We start from the raw sequence: 18,294 nt of genomic DNA on the forward strand, positions 1-18,294 counted from the left end.
CCTTTTTAGTGCCCTGTAATCCTCACTCCAAGAACATTATTTATGTGTTATCTATAAAACAAAGAACTGACCCAGGTTCTGCTGGCTTTAAAAGACTGTCAGGACCAAATGGATATTACTTGAGGGCTTGAAAGGTTAGGTGGGTGAGGGAGGGACCCCTGAACACTTGACTGTAGGCCCCAAGTTACAGGAATATGGGGTGGGTAAGTGGGGTCACAAAGTCAGAGCAAGAAGAGTTGGTCAGAGAGAGTTGAGGGATGGGTGGAAAATTGCAAATAATTAACTGTTTGGAAAACTTGAAATTGTGGGAAAAATCATCCAGAAAAATGAAGAGTTCTCACACTTTGATTTCCTCTTTTTTTGTGGTTGTTGTTTATTGTTAATCTTCTAGCAACAGGAAAAGGGGACCCAGTGAGGGCAAGTGGCCAAGGCTAAGCGGGTGACAGTGCCTGGCACCTCATTCACCTGCTTTGTATCTGCATTACTGAGCAGTTCCACCTTCAAAGCCAATATACCAGTGACAAATCGCCCTGCACAAGGCCATAAAGTTCCAGACCAACAGTTCCTTCTCTTCCAACTTCTTTTTGCCTGAGAAGACCTTAGAAACCCAGCAGGCACGTGGGCCTGGGAGTTGTATTTAGAATGCTGGGCTCTGTGCCCTACACGGAGATGGCCCACCTGGGGGCTGCTGACTGGCTGCACCTGGGACACCCACGGGAGGCAGAAGCAGTGGGTGCACAGGCAGCCTGGCTGTGTTTATCTCCTGCTTCCTGGGTGGCAGGCCGAGGGAGGGGTCGCCACCAAGGAGGGGACGTGATGTAGTGAGGCAGATGTCTTAGAGCTCAGGGAAAGTAAAAAAGGAAGTAAAGAGTGTGTCTGACAGACCCCATTGAGCAAAATTAGCATCAGCCACAGGCAGGAGGTTCTCTGGTTAATTTTCCTCTGCTTAAAACCTCGGTAGCTTTGCACAGACTAGACACTTGGTGCTACTGCACCCAGCACAGGAGAGAAAGCAAGTAAAAATCAGGGGGCTTTCATTCATTCATTCAACTCAACATTTCCTGAAGGCTGACGCTATACAAACCTGCTGTGCCAGATGCCGGGCAGGAAGATGGCCGTTTACAACAGACAGGAGTGGCCCTAAAGATCCTGTAGCATCTATGTAGGGCCTGTGCTTTGAGGAGCCCACACAGAGATAAAAGCCAGGCTTCTGGGGAGGGCAGGACTGGGCTGCCATTTACTAAATGTATAACTTACCCTTCACAAGTTATGTAACTCCTCTAAGCCTCAGTTTCTTTATCTGCAAAATGGGGATACTAAAAGCAGCTACTTCATAGGATAGTTGCAATAGGAGATAATGTATATAAAGGGCTCAGTCCAGTGCCTGGCTCAGAACAGCCCTCAACAAGCTCTGGTTACTGATAGTTATTATTATCAAGGGAGTGGAAACATCTTTGTCCTAGGGATAACCCTGAACCTGTTTAAATTCATTTCTAACACTTTTCATTGTGAGGTATAAAACACACAGTGAAGTATGCAAAACAAACATATAGATCAAGGGAATGTCACAAATGAAATACACCCATTAAGCATGCGGGTGAAGAAACAGAACACAAGCAGGACCCTAGAAGTCCCACTAGGGTCCCCTCCCAGTCAGCACCTGCTCTGATCCCCAGAAAGGCACTAGTTGTGTATTTAGGACAACATTTCCTTTTATTAATAGTTTGACTACATGAACATTCATTCCTAACTATTCACTATTTTTGTCTTTTTTAAAAAAATTATCTGAATGGAATTATACTATCTTCATTCTTCGACTTTTTTGCTCAGCACCGTCCACAAGAATCGCCTGTGTTTCTGAGTGCAGCCCTAATTCATGGCTGGTGTTACGGTGGAGCATTCCATATGCCTCGATACATTCATCATTTTGACTGTGATGCGCATTTGGTTGTTCCTACTCTGTAGCTATTATGAATAATGCTACTGAACATGGTCTAGGTATATGCCTGGAATGGTATTGCTGGATCATAACTTATGTATATATTCAGCTTTAATAGAAACTGCCAAATTGTTTCCCAAATTGGTTGTACCAATTACACGTTTACCAGCAATGCTAGACAGTTGCTTCATAGCCTTGTCAACACTCGGTAGTTTCCATCTTTTAAATTTTTGCCATGCTGGAAGATAAACTCCTTGCGGATTTCATTTGCCTTTCCCTAATTAGTAATGCTGCTGAGTATCTCCCGTATGCTTGTGGGTCATTTATTTACTTTTTGTCTCTTGCTTATTTTTCTATTCAGTGGTCTATTTCTTACTGATTTATAGGTGTTCTTTATACATTCTGGATATGACCTTTTGTTGGCTGTGTTTCACAAATATCTTCTCTCTGAAGGCTTGCCTTTTCATTCTCTTCCCGGTATCTCGATGAACAAAACTTCTTGATTTTAAAGTAAGGCAATTTATCAACCTTCTCCCTTATGGGTAGTGTTTTTTGTATCCTGTTTAAGAAATAAGGTCATGAAACTGTTCTTCTATGCTCTGTGATAGAAGATTTAATGTTTTACTTTCTCAGTTTAAATGATACAATTGACATTGACTTTTGAGTGTGGAGTCAGGTGGGGACTGAGTTCACCCTTTTTCCATGGGGGTAGCCAGCGGACCCAGCACCATTTTTTTTTTTAATTTTTTTTTATTAAATCATAACTGTATACAATGATATGATTATGGGGCATCATACACTCACTTCATAAACCATTTGACACATTTTTATCACAGTGGTTAACATAGCCTTTCCGGCGTTATCTCAGTTACTGTCCCCAACTCGGGGACTGTGCACTCCCCTTGAGAAATCACCCAAGGATCCGAACTCCTGGGGGATAGGCCCTCAGACCCCGAGTGAGAGTAGGGGCTCTCAGCTCTCAGCGGGGAGGCCAGAGTCTGATTCAGTCTTGGGCCCCGTATGCCTGGGGAGGGTTGCTGCACTGCACCGCAGGGAAGTGCCGCGAGGCGTGACTCCCCCTCAGCCCGGTGCCCTCTCCTCACTCGGCGCGCCTCAGAGTCAATGCTGACCAGTCGCACTCAAGGGGACTGTCCACTCCCCTTGAGAAATCACCCAAGGATCCGAAGTCCTGGGGGACAGGCCTCCAGACCTCAGTGGGCGGGAGGGAAGCACCGGGGATTCAGGGTTGCCGGCAGAGGATTCCCAAAGTTTTATTCAGCCCTATGTCCGGCAGGAGAACGCCACGGCACCCCAGTAGGGGAGGTAGGTCCAGTTTTTAGAAGGTCTCTCCCGTGGAGAGACCGTGGAAATTAAAGGGCTCTAATTTCTGCCCGCTTGTTCAATTTCTGCCCGCTTGTTCAATTATGGGGCTCTAGAGCCGGTCTCATGGGGGAGGGGGACTCCCGTCCGCTTGGTGGTGGATTTTGTACCTTTTGTTTGCGTCCTTGTGATCACAACTTGCCTCAGCGGTGTTGATGTGCGTTCTTCAGCCTTCTCTCTTGGTGAGGCTCAAGTCCACCAGGATACTTACTAAATTCCTGTCCCTTAACTCTCCTTCTGGACGGGAGCCTTTGTTGAAAGCCGGCTTCAGTCCGCCATCTTGTCTCCCCCTCCCAGCACCATTTTTTAAGACTATTTTTCCCCCTCTGACCTGCCCCAGGCACTTGATCATAAATTAACCAAACACAGATGCACAGGACTTTCTATTCTGTCCCATTGGTCCATTCTGGATCATACTCTTTTCATAATTGTGACTTTATAATGACCCTAGTAGAGCATTAGTTCTTCAAGAATGTCTTAGTTCTTCAATTAACTTCTTAAAGTCAATTTCTTTTGCCCTTGCTACTTTTAAAAAAATATAATTCTTTTTCATTTGGAGAAGCTTTCACATTTACGGAAAAGTTTTGAGAAGAGTGCAAATAACTTTCTTCCCAGAACCATTTGAAAATGAGTCACCGATATGATGCCTTATCACACAAAATATCCCCCACAAGAACATCTTCCTATATAAACACCATATAATCATCAAAATAAAAAAAAAATTGCCATGTAACTATCATGAAATCCACAGTGCCTGCTCAAATTATGCCAATCATCCCAGTCATACGTTTTATTGCAAAAGGATCCAGTCTAGGGTCCCGTACTGTATTTATTGTGTCTCTCTTTTTGCCTTCAGTTTGGACCAGTACCTCAGAGTTTTTTCAACTTTTCATGATTTTATGCTTCAAAAGGTTACAGGCCAGTTTTTTGGCAGACTGTGCCTCACTTGGCTGTGTTTGCTGTTTCCTCACAATTAGATTCATGCTACACGTGCTTTTTGGCAGGAGTATGACACATGTGAAGCTGCTGTGTTCTTAGTGCACCCTACCAGATCGCAAGGTGGCCCTCGGGATTCTTCCCTGTAGATTTCCTTCACTTTGTTTTGTAGTTCACAAGTTGGGAGGCAATTTGAGACTATATAAACATCCCATTTCTCAAAAAAGTTTCCCCCTAGTTTTAACATCTATTGATGTTCCTTGCTGAATTATGGCTATGATGCTTGCCAAATAATGTTTTCATAATTCTATCGTTCCTTCTACATTTATTAGTTTGCATTCTAGTCTAGGGAAAGCTTTCTCCTTTCCCCATTCATTCATTCATTTACATATTAGTAGGGACCCTGGTATCAATATGGACCCTGCCTATGTTACTCAGTGGGTTACTATTATTATTGACTTTGTTGCTTAAAAGTGATGGCCCCTTCGAGTTGGCATGGCCCTTTCGATATGTTCCTAACTGGATGTTCCTATCCAGGCTTAGGGCTTAGCTATTTCTTCAAGAAGTCATGGTTGCTTTCAGTGGAAGATGATATTTAGAAACCAGGGTCTGGGCATCTGTTGTGCCTGTTGCTACTAGCAGGTTGTTGCTCCCACCTGCCCTCAGTGATGGACCTGAGGAATATCTGTATGAAGATACATACATACATACGTGTATGCTACATGTGGGGATAAATAAGCATGCACTTCTGTATCTATATTATTTGGGTATTTCTCTCCATATAAAACCATGATTTCATATCAACATATCTAATTCCAAACCAACACTACAGACTTCATTTTAATTTCTTCCCTTTCCATATTTGTAACTCCCTGATCTGACAGTAAGGATCTTGGCTCCCATTATCCTCAATTTATTTATTATTGGACCAGCGCCTCCATGAGTCGCCTCTTTCCCATCACTACTGCCACTGTTCCTCCCTGACCAGCCCTCCTCCCATCACCTGGGCTCTACACCCTGCCCAGATGCAGGAATCTCGCTCTTGGTCAGCACCTCCCCCGACCTCCGCATGGAGGCCCACCTTGCTTTTGGACTGAATTATTCAGGAAGGAAAAAAGCAGCAGGAAAGGCAGGCACTCAGCTACTTTCAATTATTACTAGTAAACATTTACTTGGGACACGCCTCGTGGCTAATCAGAAAATGGAAGTCCTCAGAAGAGAACAACCTCACTCTCTCCCCTCGCACTGGCCAGGGTGCCGGCTCTGTACCTGCCAACTCCATCCTCGTCCCGGTATGATGAGAACTGCCCTGTTCTATATAGGGCCAGATCCCAGCCTCCTAACCTGCTCGAGGACTTTCTGCTAAACTTACTCTCTTTTTCTGGTTATTTCCATACAGAATAGTTATAAGATCTTCAGTCTTAAAAAGAAACCTCTCTAGAACCTCACATCTCCTCCACCTACCTCCATCTCTTCTCTCTGCCTTACGTTTTAGCAAAACTTCTCAAAAATGCTGCCTTGCCTCTCTCTTTCCACCTCCCAAACACATTCTTTCCTCAACCCCACTCTAATCAGGCATCAAAACTGCCCATCAAAGACCTTCATGGTGTCAAATTCACTGGCTGATTCTACTGATCTCATTCAACCCATCAGTTGTTTTGGTGCACCTTGTCATTCCCTCCTTAAAACACTCTTCCCTTGGCCTCCACACCTGCCCTGGTTTGTCCCCCATTCCTCTTTGCTGGTGCCTCTCCCTGTCCCAGCCTCTCAGTGTTGGTGAGATCCGGGCTCTCCTCAGCCCTCCTCGCTTTACAAACTCATTCCCTTGGGCAGCACATCCAGGGCCAATGGATGCCATATCGACAGGAAAACCCAAAAACTCTCTTGCCCCAGAGGTGTATCTAATGGTCTACACAGGCTTCTCCACTAGGAATTACAATGTGTATATTAAACTTACCATGAGCAAAACAGGACCCTTGCTCCTGCCCATCCCATCTCCTCAGTCTTGTGTTAAGTATCTCCATCGCCTAGTTGCTCAGGCAAATCTTGGGGTTCTCACATTTGATTTCTCTCTTTCCCTCATGCCCCACATCTAATGCAATGGTCTGTCTCGTGGGTGTGTCAATGTCTATAGATCTCCTAAATCTGACTTCTCAGTCTCTGCACTGTTCTCGCACCTGCCCGAGTCACCACTTCTTGCTTGGATCCTTAAGGTCATGGCCTCCTAGTATTCTCTGTGCATAAGATCCTTACTTTGGATCACTCTTCACTTCAGCCAGAGAGATCTTATGTAAATATAAAGCAGATCCACTGATGGTTGTGCACAAAACTCTCTAATAATTTCTTATCACACTCAAAATATAATACAACTTAAATCCTTACCACAGACAAAAAGGTCCTACACGTTCCAGACCCTGCCTACCTCTGTGAGCTCATCTCCCCGTACAAGCAGCCTTTCCTACCCCCTAACACATCAACCTTGCTTCTGTCTCAGGACCGTGGTGCTTGCTGTTCTGCAACCTAGAGCACATTCCCCTCAGATCTCTTCCTTTCTTTCTATCTTGCTGTGTTTCCCCAGGCTTCTCTTGAACTCCTGGGCTCCAGCAGCCCTTCTGCCTCAGCCTCTGGGGTAGCTGGGATGACAGGTGTGCACCCCTGTCCCCAGCTCCGGGTTCTCTCACGACATTCACCATCTGCTCTGACGTCACCTCCTTATGGCTGTCGGTCTTCACCCCCCAACCTAAGTCACACACACCCTTGAATAACACATCCCACTCCCTAAGAGCTCTGTTCCTTTGTTGTTAATAAGTTGTTTTGCGCAGCACTCACCACCCCCTGACATCCCATTTTTATGGTTCATCTTCCCCTAGAATGCCAACTCCATGAGATCAGGACTTTGTTCTTGGTTTTGTTTTGTTTTTTAGTAGAGATGGGGTCTCGCTCCTGCTCAGACTGGTCTCAAACTCCTAAGCTCAAGTCTCAAACCCCTAAGCTCAAATAATCCACCACCTCAGCCTCCCAAAGTGCTGAGATTACAGGAGTGAGCCACTGTGCCCAGGACTTCGTTCCTTGTATTTATCACTACAGCGTGTCCCAAAGGTCGCCATACAGGGGAAAATTAACAAACTCATATTATAATTTATGTCTTTAATATTTTTAATATTTATATAACATATAGAGAAATACTTTGTAAAATTTTGTAAATAATATCTTGTAAATAAAGGAACACTCAGCTCCTATTTACCATTTTTCTATGCATGATAGATGGATGTGACCTTTAGGACACCCTGCATATCCCTAACACCTGAATGGTGCCAGGCCACAGAGGCTATGCTGATTTGGCGAATTCATACACGAGGATTCAGGCAATGCCAGTGCGACACGTACTGTGACTACAATCCTCTTCTCCCAGGAGAGAGAAGGCAGGAGTGGGGAGCTAAGTGGTACGTGCTGATCCATAAGGCAGTAAACAAGCCTCTCCTACACTGAGGAGGAAGTTGGAAGTGCCTATAAAAACTCAGGACAATAATTTCTGATGTTCTCGAAACACCATCATCTTAATGGTGATTCATAACCCCCCTTCTGCTTCTGTACAACAATGTCTTTCTAACTTCATGGATAAATTCATTTCCAATGGAAGAAAAACACCTTCTGCCTTAGTCACTGGTATTTCCAAGTTCTGCATTAAGCACCTGAGGGTGGGGAGTGTGGGCTCTTTTATTTTAGGTTCATATGTAACGTGTGGCTGCTGCAAAAGCATTTTAAGAACACTGAGGTGACAGAAAATAAGCTCCTGACAGCAGGTTAGCCGCCGTCCTATTCACCTCTGCTGAAGTGGAGCCCGGGCTCCTGCTCTGTGGCCTGCCTTCCGAGCTGGAAATACAGTGGCCAAGCCACTTCAGCTCGAGCTGGAGTAAGATTTTCAATGACTGTGTGGTCATGCTTTTGAGGCTGGGGTGCACATTACCTCCGGAGATGCAAAGCTGAGCTAAATGTGCAGATTGGCTTTGCTTTGCCGGCTTGAGGTCGATTGAGAAACATGGCCTGTGGCTATGGAATAAAGAAAATGGTTTCTCCCTTTGCCCCTCCGGCTACACAGGAGCAGATAATAGGTGGTTGGCCCCAGCCATCTGGCCTTCAACCTGGATCTTATATATCTCAGGGAGTGCCACGACGAGTGCACTGTGGGCACTGAGGACCGCAGGCTGGCTGTTGGGCAGAGCTGCTGGGGAAGTATGGGCCACTTGCAGTCCAGCCCAAGAAGGCTGGGCAGGAGAAGCTTGTCACTAGAGCAGACCAGAACCCTGCAACTGACCACCGTCCCGGCTTCCATGTTTGCATTTAAAAGCCGTTAAGGAAATGTCATTTACTTTGAAGGCAGGGTCATATTCAAAGTTGACTGCTCTCTTCACAGAGTGATCACCACTACAGTCCAGTAAGGACCCTGCAAGGAGAGGGCAAGACCATCTGGGGGGACAGGAGCAAAGGGAAGTCAGGCTTTTCCGCATGGGAAAAGCTTTGAAGTTAGGCCTTGCCTGAGCAAGCCCACTGCAAGAGGTCTGAAACACCCACCAAAGCCAGGGGGCACTGTTTTCATTCAGGATTGACTTGGTTTGAGTTCGGAATTTCAAGGACTGAACTTTGGTTTCAATTTCCCACTCCCTTAAATGAAAAGTGTAAATTCAGTGACATTTTCTGAACCCAAAGAGAATTTAACAGTGGACTGTTCCCAGAATTATAAGGTATGTTATCATGGTCTGGAGAAGGCCATGGGTCTGTTTGGAGGGGTAGAAACTGTTATGCCCAGATCATGAAGTCCCCAAAGACCACCAGGGAGCCGATTCGGATGCAAAAGCAAAAGAGCCGTTTTATTGCAAGCTCGAGCTTGGGCTCCTGGGGACTCTGCTGCAATGGATCCGAGCCAGGAGCTCCGAGCTCTGTAACAGGGGTATTTTATAGTGCAGCACAGCAAAGTGGGTGTATACAATTTAAACAAAGGGACTGGTTCTGGATTGGCTGCCACTGGTCCTGCCATGTGGCTCACTCTAGAAGGCAGTTTCTGATTGGAGGCTGATGACTCAAGATGGAAAACCGACAACTCACAGTGACTCATCAGTTTTGAACAAAATGGCTGACAAAATGGCTGAACCCTTAAAATGGCATCGGTCTGGTTCTCTCATTCCCCCCTCTACTTGTAAATTGCAGGGCCCAATCATGGGCCCTACCTGGACATTTGCATCTCCATCATTCTTGTTCTGCTAAGGGCCGATATTGGCCTTTAAGAACTAACAATTGTACTGCCCCTACACGTTCTCTCACAAATGTTATGAGTCTGTTGATAATACAGGGGCCTATGGTTAGGAGTAACAGTAATATTACCAGAGGCCCAGCTAATGCTGATATTAGCGTTGTTGACCAGGGGGACCAATTGAACAGGGACTCATACCAGCTCTGACTATTCTCTGTGTCTATTTTGTGCTGGTGCAGGCTTTCTCAGACCAGAGCCATAGATTCTTTCATGACCCCCGAATGATCAGTGTAGAAACAACATTCCTCCCCTAGGGCAGCACACAGCCCACCTTGCTGGAGGAACAGCAAGTCCAATCCCCTCTGGTTCTGTAAGACTACTTCGGAAAGGGAAGTTAAGGAGTCTTGGAGGAGAGTAATAGATTTTTCTAATTGCTGAATATTCAGATCAATTGCATCCTGGAGGGCACCATAGTTCTTATCCTGGAGGACTAGGGCAGACACTCCAGTCCCAGCCCCAGCTATTCCTAGTCCTAATAAGGTCACAATAGTGAAAGCCGTAATTACCTCCTGCTTTCTGCGTGGGGCTGGGCTCAAGGTGCCCGAAAATCTCTGAAGTATTATATTTTCTTCATGATAGATTATTGTTGGTATGAGCTGTACTAGAACACAATAATCATTATTCTGGTCTAAGATCCCTGCATGTATGCACGGAGCCAAACCTGAGGAGCAAGCCCACCAGTTATTGCTCAAGGGTATCATATACCTGGTTCCATTCCATGGGACAGTAGCATTACACAGATGCTGGTGGGAAATGGGCACCTTTCCAACACACAAGCCCTTCCCCACTGCTGACTGAACAGTGAGTCTAGGGTGACTTTGACACAATCGTCAGGCTGTGGCTTCTCCAGAAGTGTATTGTCCTAGGATGGCAACAGCCTCATAGTAAGGGGGGTTTAAACTAAGACAGAGCCAGCAGGCTGCAGTTAGATCTGGCCGGGTTAAATTCAGTACTTGATACATACTGGTAAGCAGTTCCCATGTGGGGTCCAGATATGTAAATTGACTTTTACTGGAATTAGATGGCGATGGGACGTCAGAGGGGCATGAGTTATTAATCTGGAGAATATTTGGGCACTTGCTGGCTAAGTGAGGATACTATTTGGCCCAACTCGGGTGGGTTTATTAGGAACCGGGCTGTATTCTACTTTTATCTTAATAAATCCCCCCTTGTCGTGTATGGCAAAGTCTGTACCCCATCGGGCAGAGCTGTATAGATGGAGTCGCCCTATTTTTCCAAATTCCCAAGTGGTGAAATGATTTTTCCCCAGGTCAGTGAACCAAATGCGCACTGGGTCACAGAGTCTTACTTCCCCGAGGAGCCCTATACGATGGCAGTTATCTCTGCCAGTTGTATGAGACCAAAGACCAGGGCTTCTTTTTACCTCAATTAAATCTGGGGTGTTTGGTGGTGTCCACCAGATTTGGCCTGTGGATACACAGCTCCAATGTCGACAGAAAAAATAGTCTTTTCCCCCACATTTGTCTGTTTTGTGACCTGGGCACACATAATATAAGCTGTGTTGGGGGCTCCAGGTGCTCTGCATGAGACCCACTACTTGGTCTAGATCTATGTATAAATCTGCGTACCAGGTGTTCTTAGGATGGATACCCCAAGTAGAATTTAGCAGTGACCCAGTCAGCAGACTGGATGAAGGTGCCCCTGAATATCCCGTGGATGGGTCCCCCATAGACATACCAGGTAACATTATATGACTGGTGAGGATTAGGGTAAGGCAAGGCACTCAAAGGGGAACATACAAACAATATCAGCATCAGCAGCGAGTAGATGGGGAACATTTCAGTTTGAGTTTTAAAGGGTTGCCTTCGGCCTGCTGGATTCTCCATTGTGAAATGAAGTCTTCCTGTATGGCGAATGGGTCTGCCAGCTTTATGTGGGTGTGGTGTACCCAGGAAGTGATACTGTCTACTTTGAGAGTAGTGGGTGTTGCCAGGATCATGACATATGGACCCTTACACCGGGGTTCCAAAGTTTCTCAGCGATGCCTCTTTATGTAGACCCAATCACCAGGCCAGAACTTGTGGGGCTCAGGTACAAGGGACCAGCCTCGTAAGTAGCCCGCAGGCAGCGCCAACACTCTTTCTGTACCTACTGGTAACACCGAAGGGAAAGGAGGAAATTTTCATCATCTGCCTCAGTTACTAAATCTATGCGAGTGTTGGGAATGATAGGAGGCGGTCTCCCAAAAAGTATCTCATAGGGAGTGAGCCTGAGCTTATATGGGGAATTCCTAACCTGATACAGGGCAAAAGGAAGGAGAGCCACCCAGTCTCCACCAGACTCAAGAGTTAATTTAGTCAAGGTCTCTTTTAGGGTTCTATTCATTCTTTCTACCTGCCCTGAACTCTGGGGCCTATAAGCACAATGTAATTTCCTGGTAGTTCCCAGAGCCATAGCCACCCCCTGTGTTACCTGTGACTTGAAAGCAGGTCCATTGTCTGAGCCAATCAGGGCTGGTAGTCCATACCTGGGGAGGATGTCTTCCAGCAGTTTCTTTGCCACTACCTGGGCGGTTTCGTGTTTCATTGGAAATGCCTCAGCCCACCCAGAAAAGGTATCAATAAAGACTAAAAGATACTTATATCCATACTGACCTGGTTTGACTTCTGTGAAGTCCACTTCCCAATACGCACTGGGCTTGTCGCCCCGCTCTCGGGTTCCCGGGGCAGCAGGGCCTGTTCTGCCATTTGTGAGCTGGCAGGCCTTACAGGCCCCGATGATTTGGTCTACTTTAGTGTCCAGGTGCTCTATTTTAATTTTTGCATGGCAAACTAAATCTTTTAATTTCCTGTTGCCCATGTGGCTGGCCTGGTGCATACATTGGAGCACCTCCATTCCTAACTGTGCTGGGAGGATAGTTCTGCCATCCACGGTGTGCCACCAGCTGTTATATTTCTCCAGACAATGGGCTTGAGGAATGGTGCGGAGCCAAGCCAGGTCCTCAGGGGAATATTTAGGTTTTTCTGGCAACACTGGTGCTTCTGGATCAGGCAAGTGGAGAGCTAGCTCATGGGCCACACTAAGGGCCACATCCTTGCAGCTTCATCAGCTTGGCGATTCCCCCTGGCTACTGGGGAATTTCCTTTCTGGTGGCCTGGACAGTGAATTATGGCTAGCTTCTTTGGCAACCAGATGGCTGTCAGGAAGTCTAGTATTTCCTGCTTATTCTTTATTGTTTTTCCCTCTGCCGTCAGCAATCCCCTTTCTCGGTAAAGGCCCCATGGATATGGACCATGGCAAATGCATAACGGCTGTCTGTATAGATGTTGATCTTCTTCCCCTCTCCCAATACCAAGGCCTTGATGAGGGCTATAAGTTCTGCTCGTTGGGCAGAAGTTCTGCTTGGAAGGAGTTCAGCCCACAATGTTTCAGTTTCTGAAACCACCGCTGCCCCTGCATACCTGTGTCCATCTTTCACAAAGCTGCTACTGTCCATCAACCAGGTTTCCTCAGTGTCAGGCAACGACTGGTCAGTCAAATCTTGGCAGAGGCTGTGGACTTGCACCAGTATATCTTGGCAGTAATGTAGCGGCACTTCTGCATCCGGGTTGGGCAGAAGAGTGGCTGGATTCAGGGCTGTACTGGGTAAGAACTGAATCCTCGGTGGATTCAGAAGAAGACCTTGGTAATGAGTCAGTTGTGCATTGCTCATCCACCAATCTGGGGGCTGTTTCAAAACTCCCTCAATGGTGTGAGGGGTTGTTATTAACAGTTCCTGCCCCAAGGTGAGTTTATCGGCATCTTTCATTAGGAGGGCAGTTGCTGCTATAATACGTAGACAAGGGGGCCATCTCGAGGCCACTGGATCAAGTCTTTTGGATAAGTAAGCTACTGGGCTGGTCCAGGGTTCCACAGTCTGGGTTAATACCCCCGTTGCCACTCCTTTATGCTCATCCACATATAGATGGAAAGGTTTGGTAATATCAGGGAGGCTTAGCGCAGGGGGAGGTTAACAAGGCAGTCTTAAGGTTTTTAAATGCCTGATCTCTTTCTGCTGTCCATTGGAAAGGCTGTCCCTCTTTGGTGGCCTCATAAAGGGGCTTAGCCATTTCAGCAAAACCTGGCACCCATAGTCTACAGAATCCAACCCCAGAAATTCCCGTACTTGCCTGGGAGTAGTTGGAACAGGAATTCCAAGTATGGTGCGCTTTCTGGCTTCACTCAACCATCTCTGGACATCTATAAGCACATACCCTAAATAATTCACAGTTTGCTGACAAATTTGGGCTTTCTTCACTGATGCGCGGCATCCCGTGTTTCCCAGGGTAGCAAGTAGATCTCGTGTTCCTTGCAGGCAATCTTGCTCTGTGGCAGCTGCTATTAATATGTCATCTATGTACTGGAGAAGGGTCAAGCCGGGGTGAGATTTACAAAACTCACCTAAGTCTGCATGTAAAGCCTCATCAAAGATAGTTGGGGAATTCTTAAAGCCTTGTGGTAGGCGGGTCCATGTCAGTTGTCCACTGAGGCCTTCCTCCGGGTCGCTCCACTCAAAGGCAAATATAGCCTGGATTTGTGGGGCAAGAGAGACTGAAGAAGGCATCTTTTAGATCTAGTACTGTGTACCACTTTTGAATCGGTGACAAAGCACTGAGAAGTGTGTATGGGTTAAGCACCGTGGGGTGGATGCCTATTACCCACTTATTTACTTCCCATAAATCTTGTACTGGGCGATAGTCATTTGTAAGGGGTTTCTTAACAGGAACAGAGGGGTATTCCAAGCAGACTGGCAAGGGATCAAAATACCCACCTGAAGGAGGCGTCTAACATGTGGAATTATGCCCTTTTTGGCCTCTGCAGCCATGGGGTATTGCTTCACTTTTATGGGTTCTACCACAGGCTTAAGTACCACTAAGACGGGAGGCCGATGAAGGGATAATCTTATTCCTCCTGTCTCTGCCCATGCCAACGGGTAAGAGTGGAGCCAGTCATTTATGTCAGCCAGGGCCCCATGCGGTGTTTGGTGGAGCATGTACTCATCCTCTAACTAAACAGTCAGAACTTGTATTAGCCGCCCTTGCCCACCTGTAACCTGGGGGCCATCCTGCTTGAAAGATATCTGAGCCCCAATTTTGGTTAATAAATCTCTCCCAAATAAGGGGTATGGGCCGTCTGGGATAACCATAAATGCATGGAATACCCGTCCCAGGTCTACAGTTCTTTGGGTAGTCCATGAGTATTGCTTCATCCCAGTTACCCCTTGGACCCAAGATTTTCTTGTATCTAATTTACCTTGATCTCTTAAAAGCACCGAATGCTGGGTGCCAGTGTCCACGAGGAAATCAATTGGTGTCCCCTCCACTTTGAGGGTTACCCTGGGTTCAGGAGGGGTGCTGAACCCTGACCTCTCTAATCACTTAATTCCCCCATTTCCAGAATATGGGCTTCGCCATGGGGGGTGGGCTTGTTGGTTCTCCGTTCGGGACATTCTTTTGCCCAGTGCCCCATCTCCTTGCAGTGGGCGCATTGGTCCCTCTGTAAGTGTCAGTGTCCCCCCTCCCAGGGTTTCTCCTCACCTTCAGCAGTTAATCGCTTCAGTCGAGCCTGCCGATCTTTTGGCTCAGTGGCTGTGACAGCCAGCAGGATTTTAGCCACATCTTGAGTTTGTTTAGTCCGTGCGCAGGTCTGTTTATCCTCTGGTGTCTCTCTGTTATTATAAACCTTCTTGGCCATTGCTAGCAAATACTGTAAAGTTTTTTCAGCCAACCTATCTACTTTCTGAAGTTTCTTTCGTATATCAGGGGCAGATTGGTTAACAAAAGCCATGATAACCGCAGCCTTGCTATTGTCTTCCTCAGGATCCATGGGAGTATAATTACGGAATGCTTCCATGATCCTTTCTAGGAAGGCAGCAGGAGACTCATTCTTTTCCTGCTGCATGTTCCCTACCTTAGCCAAATTGGTCGGCTTATGGGCCGCTTTCTGGAGACCCCTCGTTAGAGTCTGGCGGTAGACTGGGAGACTCGTCTGACCATTCCCTGTATGGAAATCCCAATCAGGGTGGGTAAGGGGGAAGACAGCGTTAATCTCAGCAGGGTTAGTAGTCACAGCTCCGTTTGCACCCACGACTGACTTCTGAGCCTCTGACAGAATGCTCTCTCTCTCTTCCGTGGTGAAGAGCACCTGTAAAAGCTGCTGACAATCATCCCAGGTAGGCTGATGAGTAAAGAGAACAGAATCTAAGAGATTAACTAAGACACTAGGATTTTCAGAGAATATAGGGTTTTGCATTTTCCAGTTATACAAATCACTTGTGGCAAAGGGCCAATAATAAAGATCTTGCACCCCACGCGCATCTGGGGGGCTTGCAGCCCTCAGAGGAAGGATGGTTGAGTCAGCATTCGCCTCTCACTGGGCCCGCTGCCTTGTGTACGGCAGACTCCCAGTGCCGGGTCTGGCTGCAGTCTCAACTTCAGCAGCAGGCTCCCAGGCTGCTGCCTCTCCAGCAGATGGAGAGGCAACCTATGGAGGGGCAGGACGATGATATGGAGGAGGACAAAAGAAATCCTGGTCCATACTGTCCTGTAATACAGGGTAAAGCAGTGCAGAGGGTTTGGGTTTGGTTGGTTTGGTGGATTTCCCAGTGAGGGGCTTCTCACGTATTGCAAGAACTGCTGCACTGTTGCAGACATCATCTGCTGGAGGCAAAAGAGCCTTTAGCCAAGGAGGGGGGATCCTCTACCAGGTCTATCCAGGTGGTAATGTATGGAACCTGGTTGGGGTGATTGGTCCATGGATGGTAAACAATGTCCTTAACCTGGAAAATAATGGGAAGGTGAAAGGTTCCCTCAGGAGGCCAGCCGATGTTGAAAGTTGGCTACTCGCTGCTGCAAAAAGTGATAAGTTTAGCTCTCTTCACCATAAGTCCTAAGTCCTGCGCTCTGGACTTGAAATCTGAAAAATGATCAAGGAAAAGAGAAAGAGGGGTTGTTTGAGCCTGTCCCATGTTACAATCGAAGTCAGAGTTGCCCCGTCAGGAGCTAACCACAACCACACAAAGACATTGAGGACACACACAACACACAAAAGGACAAACCAGACAGATGGTCCGTGGAAACAAAACCGAAGTCTCAGACCATGCTGAGGGAGCGATACACGAAACTGCCTGGGCACAAGAACCACTTCTTCCACACCACGCCCTGGGGAGTCCACGTCCCAGTCTGGTGGGATAACCTCTACAACATACACTGAGTTTCGCACCTCAGAAGAAGCTGGGACGTCTCCACGGCTCTCATGGCCAGCAGCCTCCAGTGCATCCACCTTGACTTTATGCCGACCACATCATGCACAGTCCTTCAATCCCCAAAAGTGAACATAGACAAGACAAACACTTACCACTTATCGGCTCTTCGGGTTGGGAGTCTTAAGGGGGTCTTGGGGGATCCCGGACGAGCCCCCAGATGCTATGCCCAGATCACGAAGTCCCCAAAGACCACCAGGGAGTCAATTCTGATGCAAAAGCAAAAGAGCCGTTTTATTGCAAGCTCGAGCTTGGGCTCCCAGGGACTCCGCTGCAACACATCCGAGCCGGGAACCCCAAGTTCTGTCACAGGGGTATTTTATAGTGCAGCACAGCAAAGTGGGTGTATACAATTTAAACAAAGGGACTGCTTCTGGATTGGCTGCCACTGGTCCTGCCATATGGCCCACTCCAAAAGGCAGTTTTTAATTGGAGGCCAATGACTCAAGATGGAAAACCAGCAACTCATGGTGACTCATCAGTTTTGAATAAAATGGCTGAACCCTTAAAATGGTGTCAGTCTGGTTCTCTCAAAACCACTTTGAGTGGGATGATTTGTTTTCTTCCCTAAACTAAAGCAATTCAACTGTTTTTAGGGGCTCTGCTGCCAATATCCAGGCTGGAGGGACCAGAGTGGAGATAACACAGTATGAAATATACAGTTGTATCATTTTCATTCAAACATCAGCCTAGAGGCAGGGGAATGAATGGGTGGTTGCTCATTTTTCTGTCAAACCCAGGATCCTGTGGCTCTGAGCTCTGGAAGGTAATGGAATTCAAAGTTCCTGAGGCTGTCTGGTGCTTTGGCTAACATTCCCAGAAAAAGGAACCTTGGCAGATGAGGGAGGTGACTCTCATTCTAGGTACAGGGCACAACTCTACTTTATCTTCAGTGAGTTATCAATTCAATCCCACACCACGGGTAAAGGAGCACCAGAGAGCAGGAGGCGTGGAGTCTGGGAGGGAGATGGGGTGAAGGCAGGCTCCTCGGTACCCAAGAAAGGCCCTGAAAGTCACTCAACCTCCTGGGACTGAGAAATCAGACTACCTGGTCCCCCTGGGTCATGTGCAGTCTGGGGATGACAGTAAAATGGATACAGCTCTGGTGCCTCCACACTGGAGTCATTTAATTAAAAGCGACTTTTCTCTTTGTATATCACAGAGGGCGGAGCAGGGCTTCTAGGATAACGTCTGCCCCTCTGAGCACAAGGGTCATCAGGAGCCAAGGCCCCTCCCCTCCTGTTGGCCCAGTCACCACTGGCACCCCCCAAAACAAGTGGGTACAGGGAAAAAGAGTAAACAACGAAACCTCTGATATTTGGCTTTTTTTAAAGGCTCAGATGAAGAAGTGGCTAAAACAAATGTAATACGATTTTGAAACAAACCTGGCCGTGTTGGCTAGCACATGTGTTATTCACCAGCGGGTGTAGGTCCTGGGGCAGCCACACTCCAGTCCTCTGTGGTTTAGAC

This window comes from Nycticebus coucang, chromosome 11 (assembly GCF_027406575.1).
Source record: "Nycticebus coucang isolate mNycCou1 chromosome 11, mNycCou1.pri, whole genome shotgun sequence".
Classification (NCBI taxonomy): domain Eukaryota; kingdom Metazoa; phylum Chordata; class Mammalia; order Primates; family Lorisidae; genus Nycticebus; species Nycticebus coucang.